Raw genomic sequence first — 8,032 nt, forward strand, 5'->3', positions numbered from 1 at the left:
CTTTTTGCCACACAAGCCGCGTGTAAGCGTGTGCCAACGCGGTCTGGTAGCTGTTTTGACAGAGTAATGATCTGTGTTTGAATTGGGCCACTGGAGGACTGAGCTTTCTTACCGTAATATGGCCTGTAAAGGGGGAGGGGCCTCTCCCGGGCTCGCCATTATGTTTGAGAGGCCAAGGTTACAGTAAGTGTCCCCCAGCCATGACCACTAATGCTGGCACGCTAATACAAAGGTCCAGCTCCTGACCTCACCCAGCCAACTCGGCTATCACTAAGGAGAATGTCAATATTGATCTTGTTGGCGCAGAGTCTGCTGCCTGGAACCACTCACCCCCCCCACCCCCCGCGCTCGCTATAAAGCAATCTGATTTGGAACACAAGAAGCATCCTGTTACACAGCCAATGCGTTTCTTCCTCTCGACCGCATTCTCACTTCTTATTTTCTTCTTTCTCTGCTCGTTCTCTCTGTCGCTCGGTCCGGACCTCCAGAAAAAACAGCTGTTGAATTGAACCGAGAGAGCGGAGACCAAGAATTCCTGTCTGCTCTCCTCACGGCCTGAACAGACCCCACATGAAAGTTGGGAAATCTACTTCTGACGTTTGCCAAACAATAATCTGTCTTATCCATTCCCCTGTTCTCCCCATGTGTCTTCCTTCTCTTCATACCCAATAAAAAGCTGCAAGTACAAAGCATCTCCCTCTCTCTCTCTCTCCCTCCCCCGATCACCCCGGTCCATGCAGCTGGCAGCCATTTGCCTGTTTAACACAGTGTTCTCCCTGCCAGTCAGAAGATGCTGTGCGCCTGGAGTGTGGGGGAACGGGAGGATGGAGGAATGTGAACAAATGAACAAGCCGCACACATCCTATTTCGGCTGAACTCGGGATGACTGTAGGCGGCCTCCTCTCCAGTTACAGATTTATAGAGATCTATCTAGATGCCTGGTATACTGTAATGCACCACGCGTCGCGTAAGTGCAGAGGGGAAGGTATGTGAGCGAGCGAGAGAGAGAGCGAGAGCCAGCGTGTAGCGCGTGAGACGGAGAAAGTGCAGGAAGGACGGTGAGAGCGAGGGAGCAGATGGAGGTGAGGGAGAAAGTGAAGAGGGTGAAGTGAGTGAAAAAAGATGACATCACTGAGGAAAATGCTGAGCTGGATGCTGCAGGATGAAAGAGGTGTACTACTCCCACGGTGCACCATCTCTCTCTCTCTTTCCCTCTTGCTCGCTCTCTCATGAGATGTACAGTGCAGGTCATGTTCCCATCCCATACACGGTTGGTTAATGGAAGGGGGGTTGAATATTTTAAACAGCCCTTCACTCTCCTTCCTCTCCCTCCTTACTCCTCTCCTCCTCTCCTCCTCCCCCCAACCCGTTGTTCAGTTGTGCATTAGTCAAGTGCACACATAACCCCGTTTCTGCTACTGCAGTCCAAGTTTGGAAATGGTATGACATCATGCTGTATTTTTGGGCTCAGTGGGATGAGCAGAGGTATCGTGAGCGTCCTCCCTGACTGCCCAGAGCCTCTTTAGGGAGCAGATCGCCTCCGTTCCTTTGTGTCTGCAGTGATTTGCAGAGGTATTCCTGACTGCTGAGGCGTTTATATCATATGTTGCCCTTTTAGTTTTTAGTGGACGCGTGCCACGGTGTGAGAGGAAGAAGAAGAAGAAGAAGAAGAAGAAGGTGGATCTTTTTATTTGAGAAGCTTCACACAGTTTGTAGTCTGCAGGCTTTAGCTCCCACTTGGTTTCGGGTTCATTTTGAATGAAAACAAATTAAAGTTTTAACAGGCTTTAGGTGGTTTCTAGTGATTTGTCGTATGTTGGTAGCGGGAATGAAGAAGTTCACCCTGTGCTGTTTTTGGCTGTGAATGCAGTGATATGTGGAGGCTGTCAAGAGAAAGTTTTCCCAATTTTCCCACAGACCCATTCACACGGCGTAACAGAATGTTCTTTATATCTGCCTTCACTGGTTTCTATACAGTATTAAACTGTAGATGCAGATTCTGTCAGCTGGCAGAATGAGGCGCTCTGATTGACATTTTTGGCCAATCAGAATGAAGAACCCAGGCATGAAGTGTAATAATATTTAAACACGTTATATCATACTACTGTTTGGATAAATTATTGTCTGCTTTGTGCATGGAGGAATTTGCAAATCCTGTTGGCATTGAATTTGTAATATAGAGTTGAAAAGACCCTACTCCCTAGTAGCACCCTACTCAATAATGGTTATAATAATAGAGTATACTGTGAGCCTGATTGGTGACCCAGGGGTGCTTGTACAATAAGGTTGTTGCCTCCAATCTGAATGGACAGAGATACAGTGCAGCTATTGTAAAAGCCTTTCTCATGCCAGCGTGTCCTCCGTTGACACGTCAAGTTTTCCTACAGATCACAGTTTCGGTGATGAGTCTGTGTATGATGGGTGGGTGGGTGGGTGGATGGATGGATGGGTGGGGGGGCCACCGGGGCTCTTGATGGTGCAGACACGGCTTCAAGGCCTGGCAGCAAGTTAGGTGAGGAGGCCACACAGCCCAGCTGGACACCCATTCTGCTTGGGTCAAATCCAGCCCTGAAAGCTCCACAGACAACCCCACTATTAATAGCTATTAGCAGCGTGGCAAATCCTGAGAAAGATCTGGGCCTCACACACTCAAATACACAATCGGTCTTCTTGGAGGATTCACAGATGCGCTCGCACAATAGCAGAATTATACTGCACATACACATACATTCACACAATTCATCGCCAACTGTCTGTAAGATTACACACTCTCATACAGTTACACAATTACAACCCCCACCAGCCTCTTGTGAGGTTGCACACACTCCCACACACTCACACTAATGTTCACTAAGACAACCGGGGTTGCCTGCTGAGGATTCTGACGGCCTCTTTTGGACTAACGCCATACACATTCCTGCTTCCCCAGGTTGCCATTGGTTCATCTGAGCTCAGCCCGTGCACTCTGTCACCCCATGTGTGTGTGTGTATGTGTGTTTTTGTTTTAGTGTGAGACCATGTACCGTATACCAGCCCCCTCGCACCCCCCCACTCTAAAAAAAAAAAAAGTTAACATCTTCCATTTTTCCAAGAATTTTAACTACACACACACATGCACACAAGGCTCATGTTCGTGGCAGCTTGTGTTTGTCTGGCAAACTCAAAGCACCGCTCACACACACACACACACACACATACACATACGCACATACACTCAAGATGTACCCTGAAGTGGCCTCTCAATGTACAGTGGGGTCACTTAGGCCGTGCTCACACCTGGACTCCACGCTAGACTTCTACCTTTTTGGAGCATTGTGTCGTTTTTAACTCCACTCCTTTGGTTTTGGCCTCACATGAAAGGAAACTGCGATGCGCTTTGACACGGTGGTGTAGCTGATATGTTGAAAAATCTGACCAGGCTACGAGCTCTCTCATTCATTTGTCATTCATTCGCTTCTCAAAATGTTTCCTCACACAATGTTATTACTCCTCTTACAGATTTGTAGCCAGCTGATGACGATGATGATGATGATCTGTACAGATGTCTGAACTTGCAACCCTGAGTATCATCCAGACAAACCAAAGCTGAAACACACGCTATCTTAAGCAAATGCACCTGAACGTATTTTCCAATATATTCAAATTTTAGTATATGAACCTTGTATTTAATCCCAAGTAGAAGCTCCTTTAGCTGCAGATTACTCAGGGTCCAAACTATGACTTGGCCAAAATACTGATCATCTTCTTTTTTTAAACCATTCTGTTATTGATTTACATGTGTGTTAACAGTCTTGGTCTTGCATCATCCGGCTGACAGACATTCTCCCTGCAACATTTCTTGTAATGTAATTTTGGAATTAGTTTTCCCCTCAATGACATCAAGCTGTTCAAAGCAGCCTTAAACTATGGATGAGGACTTCGTCTGACTTGTGTCAAATAGTGCCTCTGAAAATAGGTCGGTGACATCGTGCTTTTGACTAAAACTCTTCCGACACTTCACATTGTCATGGAAAATGTCACATATAAACATCCTCGCCGAATTTGCGTGCATCTGTCGTGTCCCGACCAGGTTTGCGTGACTTATCTCTATTGCTTCCACGTTTGTCCATTGGCTTTCGGTGGTCAGACATGGAAGCAGCACAAAGGATCTTCTTCCATTGAGTCAACCTCTGGTTTCTTCAGCAGCAATGAGATTTAATAAAAGTTGAATACAGTTTTTCTACTTTGTGTTTTTCCACAGATCCTTCCCTACAGCCACTGTCATTTGAATTCATCACGACAGAAGAGGCATATGCCTGCCTCCATTGCCAAATGGGCTGTGACGGAGGTTTGACAGTTTGGGGGGGGGGGGGGGGGGGGGGGTGAGGCTTGTTTGCAGAGAGAGAGAATTGTTTGCGGTGATTAAAAAGGGGAAAGCGGTTGTTTTTATACCATAGTGTTCTGTTAGACTAACACACAGCCGTCTGCATGAAGGAGGTAATGAATTTCCCCTGACACTACATTTCAGCTTATCTGCAATCAACAAAAAGCTCCTCTACCAGCTGGGTGGTCCCTGTCCCTGCCAGCTGTTCAACACATACATTTGCATTTTAAACAAGCTAATAATAATAATGATACACAAGCAAGTGAAAAGAGGGGAGTTGGTTGAATGTGTTTTACAGAAAGGGAGTGATACAGAAAGAACTGAATGGTTCAAATGGGTTAAATTGTCATAACAGAAATCAGCTGGGGCCTGGCCACCCATCTGGACTACAGAGCACTGGTCTGGAGTATGGAGCAGCTGAAAGGAGCACACATAAACACACACTCTCGTGCGCACTTGTGCAGTCAGTGAGCCCCTTGCTGGTGGAAACTGGCCAGAGGCTTTGCCAAGTCAAGAACACAGGCTGATCCTCGAGGCTGAAGTTCCAGGAAGACTCAGTCCCAGAGTTCTATGTACCTGCTCGCCTGTGGGCTCGATGGTGATTGCTCTCTCTGCCCCCACGTGTGGATGAACTGAACCAAAGTTCAGAGAAGAGCCGATAGACAAAGAGCTCGTGGGAACTTTGATCCTCTGAGATTGGGCGAATTCATTTCCTCAAAGAAATGAAATCTTGTGTACTTGAACAGAAGACTCTACTCATCATGCCCAAGCCAGGGTTGCTAATCTCTCGGTATCACCCAGGGAGCCAAGCTTGTTAACTGTCCAACATCCCAATGGAGGAAGATCAAGACGTGGTGGGTGTGGTGAGTGGTGGTGTTGGTAGTGGCTACGTGTGTTCGTGTACGTCTAATGGCTTACACTGCACCCTCCTCATTTGCTGCCCCGTCTGTTTTTACACACTGAAGCACATATGCAGACTTGGATACGTAGGTTTTGTTGAAGCAGGTCAGTTAAATGTGGTGAAAATGAGGTAAGGTGCTGTTTCGGGGGATTAGGAGGAAGCGATGGTGTAACACATGTCCAACACATTGCTGGTCTAGATGGCGGTTGGCCATTGGCTTTTATTTGACAGCTTTTTCTTTGCTGTTGTACGTCGCATTTCACTGCCAGCCCTCAGCTGCATACCACTTACGTCAGAGAATTATACTCTTAGCCAACACGTAGCCAGCATAACGACAGAAACGATCTGCTCTTTCTGGCGTAATTTCCATGAACACGTCTGGACTACTGTGGCACGGATTCGGAAGATGGAGTTTGACTTTTCTGGCCTGAAATTGACCAAGAGCTTGATTAGAGTTGCCTGGGTTTAGAGGACTTAAAGAGTTTGGACTCTCTGGCCTTGTTGCAACAAAGGCGACTCAACTAGTGCGACCTGGATTTGACTGTCTGGCTGCCACTAATGTGGCCTGGGTTCAGTAGACAGAGATTGACTTGTAAGGCCTGAGTTCATCAGATGAAGTCCAACGTCTCTGGCCTGAGCCTGTCAGACGGGGCTCAACTAGTGTGGCCTTGGCGGATAGAGGGCCTCTGGGTGATTAAGGATGTGTTTGTTTCCCAGGCAGCAAGCAGGCAAGGTGGTGGCATTGCTTCTTCACAGCCAAGGACTTGGTGTGGGGGTGAGAGAGCCAAAACAAACTACTGTGATTGCCTCCCATATGACCTCCTGACCTCTGTGTTTCAATTGCCAGGCAAAGAGGAGGAAAAAGGGGTGAAGGGAGAGGGAAGAGATGGTTTATAGAAGCTAAGAGAGCAGGATAGGGGGTGCCAGACTGGAATCACATTGGGGGTGTGAGCTATTAGTAGCATGAAAGGTCACTTGAGTACTTTAGCAGAGAGGGCTCCATCGCGACCTTTAACCTGATTAAACTATGTGCATATTTATGTGAGAACACACTGATTTGTCAAACTGACACATTCATACTTACATTAAATATAATCTATATATAGTGACTTGCCCAGGTAATAAATGTGGTTGAATTATATTACACAGGTGCAGCTTGTAAAGTGGGAACTCAAAGGTACTGCTTCATTTTCATCGCTCCCTCTGAAAAGCTAAATCAGGTACGTTCCCATGATCAAGGACCCAGTGGGATCACCCAGTTCAGCAAATTAGGAGTGTGTAGAGAGAACGAGATGGAAACTGTGTCAGTCTAATATCTAACAAATATGATCACAAACAATCAAGGCTTCCATGATGGAGAATCTCTCACTCTCCCATTTGCAGTACAAAGCTTCCCCTTTTTAATGCTGCAATCAGGATGGATATTGATAGCAAAGCGAGATAGAGAGCAGCAGAGAACAACAAAGACGGAAAAAAGGAAGGGAAGGAATAAAGCGGGAAGTGGACAGAGAGAGCGAGAGAAAGGGAGTCTTGTCGTCTGAGAGGTGGTGTGGTTCGGGTTAGGTTGTGGTTGAAGCCTTGAGAGAGCGAGAGGGGAGAGAAGGAGGCGCAGGGGGCGAGCGAGGCAGTGCATACCCGCAGCATTCAAATGGAGCTCCCATTGGGAGGTTTTACGCTTCAAAATGGTTTCCTGTGACGTGGATTGTGTGTTTGATTTGAGCTTTGAGGGGTTTGTGTTATTCTCGGGAGGGGAGAATCTAGCACGCTCTCATTTCCGCACTACCAACAGCCAGCAGAAAGTTGGCAAGCCGAAGCAGGGGGATTGTAAAGACAGATTTTTCTCTCCCTCCTCGTAAGAACCAGATTTTTTCTGCTTTCACTTTTTGCCTTGTTTTTCTACTGAGCCTGCTCCAGGTCTCGCTCTGCATATTGATGGATTGTTCCTAATAATTGAGCTTGTTCAGACTCATGTCTTTCCATAGTTTTCCCTAGGCCGTGTGATTTTCAGCTGATAAAATACGCAAAAGAATCATTGTTGTTGCTCATATGCATGTGCAAATTTTGCACCCTGACACATGTGCACACTCCGGCAAACGCACACAAGCAAGTACGCATGCTGTCAAGCACATGCCTTGGTACTAATTGCGAACAATGGATGCCAGCTGGGCAGTAGGTGTAGCGGGCAGCACAACTGGGCCCAGGTTGAATTGTTGTTTCAGCTGGGGTGGAGAGGAGAGGAAAGAGAAGCAATGGCAGACAGACAAGGAGCGAGGAGAAGTATTGAAGAGCGAGGGAGAGGAGAGCAAGGGACACCAGGGAGAGGAGGGCATACGCTGAGGCAGCGGGACGCCACCTAAGACCATGACAGCCAGTCATACAAACCATCAGAGAGCTTGCCGTTTTGCCAACTACTGTACTTCACAAAGCCAAGAAAATGACAAAAATCAACACTGGATGTGTTTGTGTTGGGGAAATATCCATGGAACCCCACACTCTTTCCTGATCAGCAGTTTTCACTTTCTTTCCCTCTTTTTTTCTCTCTTTTTCCTCTCCCTCTCTCCATCCCTCCCATCTTTATTTTCTTACTGTAAATACTGTACTCTAGATGCCCTCTGCTCGTGTAAGAGGACAATTATCGTAACAGCGTCTCTACTGTGTGGCGCACATGGAAAAGCTAACTGCTACGGGCCAATTTTCTCCATGGAGTTATGTAAATAGTTTTCATGGAATGAGTGGGGTTTCCCCGGCAGTGGGGGCATAGCAGGGTC

This window comes from Genypterus blacodes, unplaced genomic scaffold (genome assembly GCF_046128005.1).
Source record: "Genypterus blacodes isolate CSIRO-AG114 ecotype Tasmania unplaced genomic scaffold, CSIRO-AGI_Gbla_v1 ptg000015l_1, whole genome shotgun sequence".
NCBI lineage: Eukaryota > Metazoa > Chordata > Actinopteri > Ophidiiformes > Ophidiidae > Genypterus > Genypterus blacodes.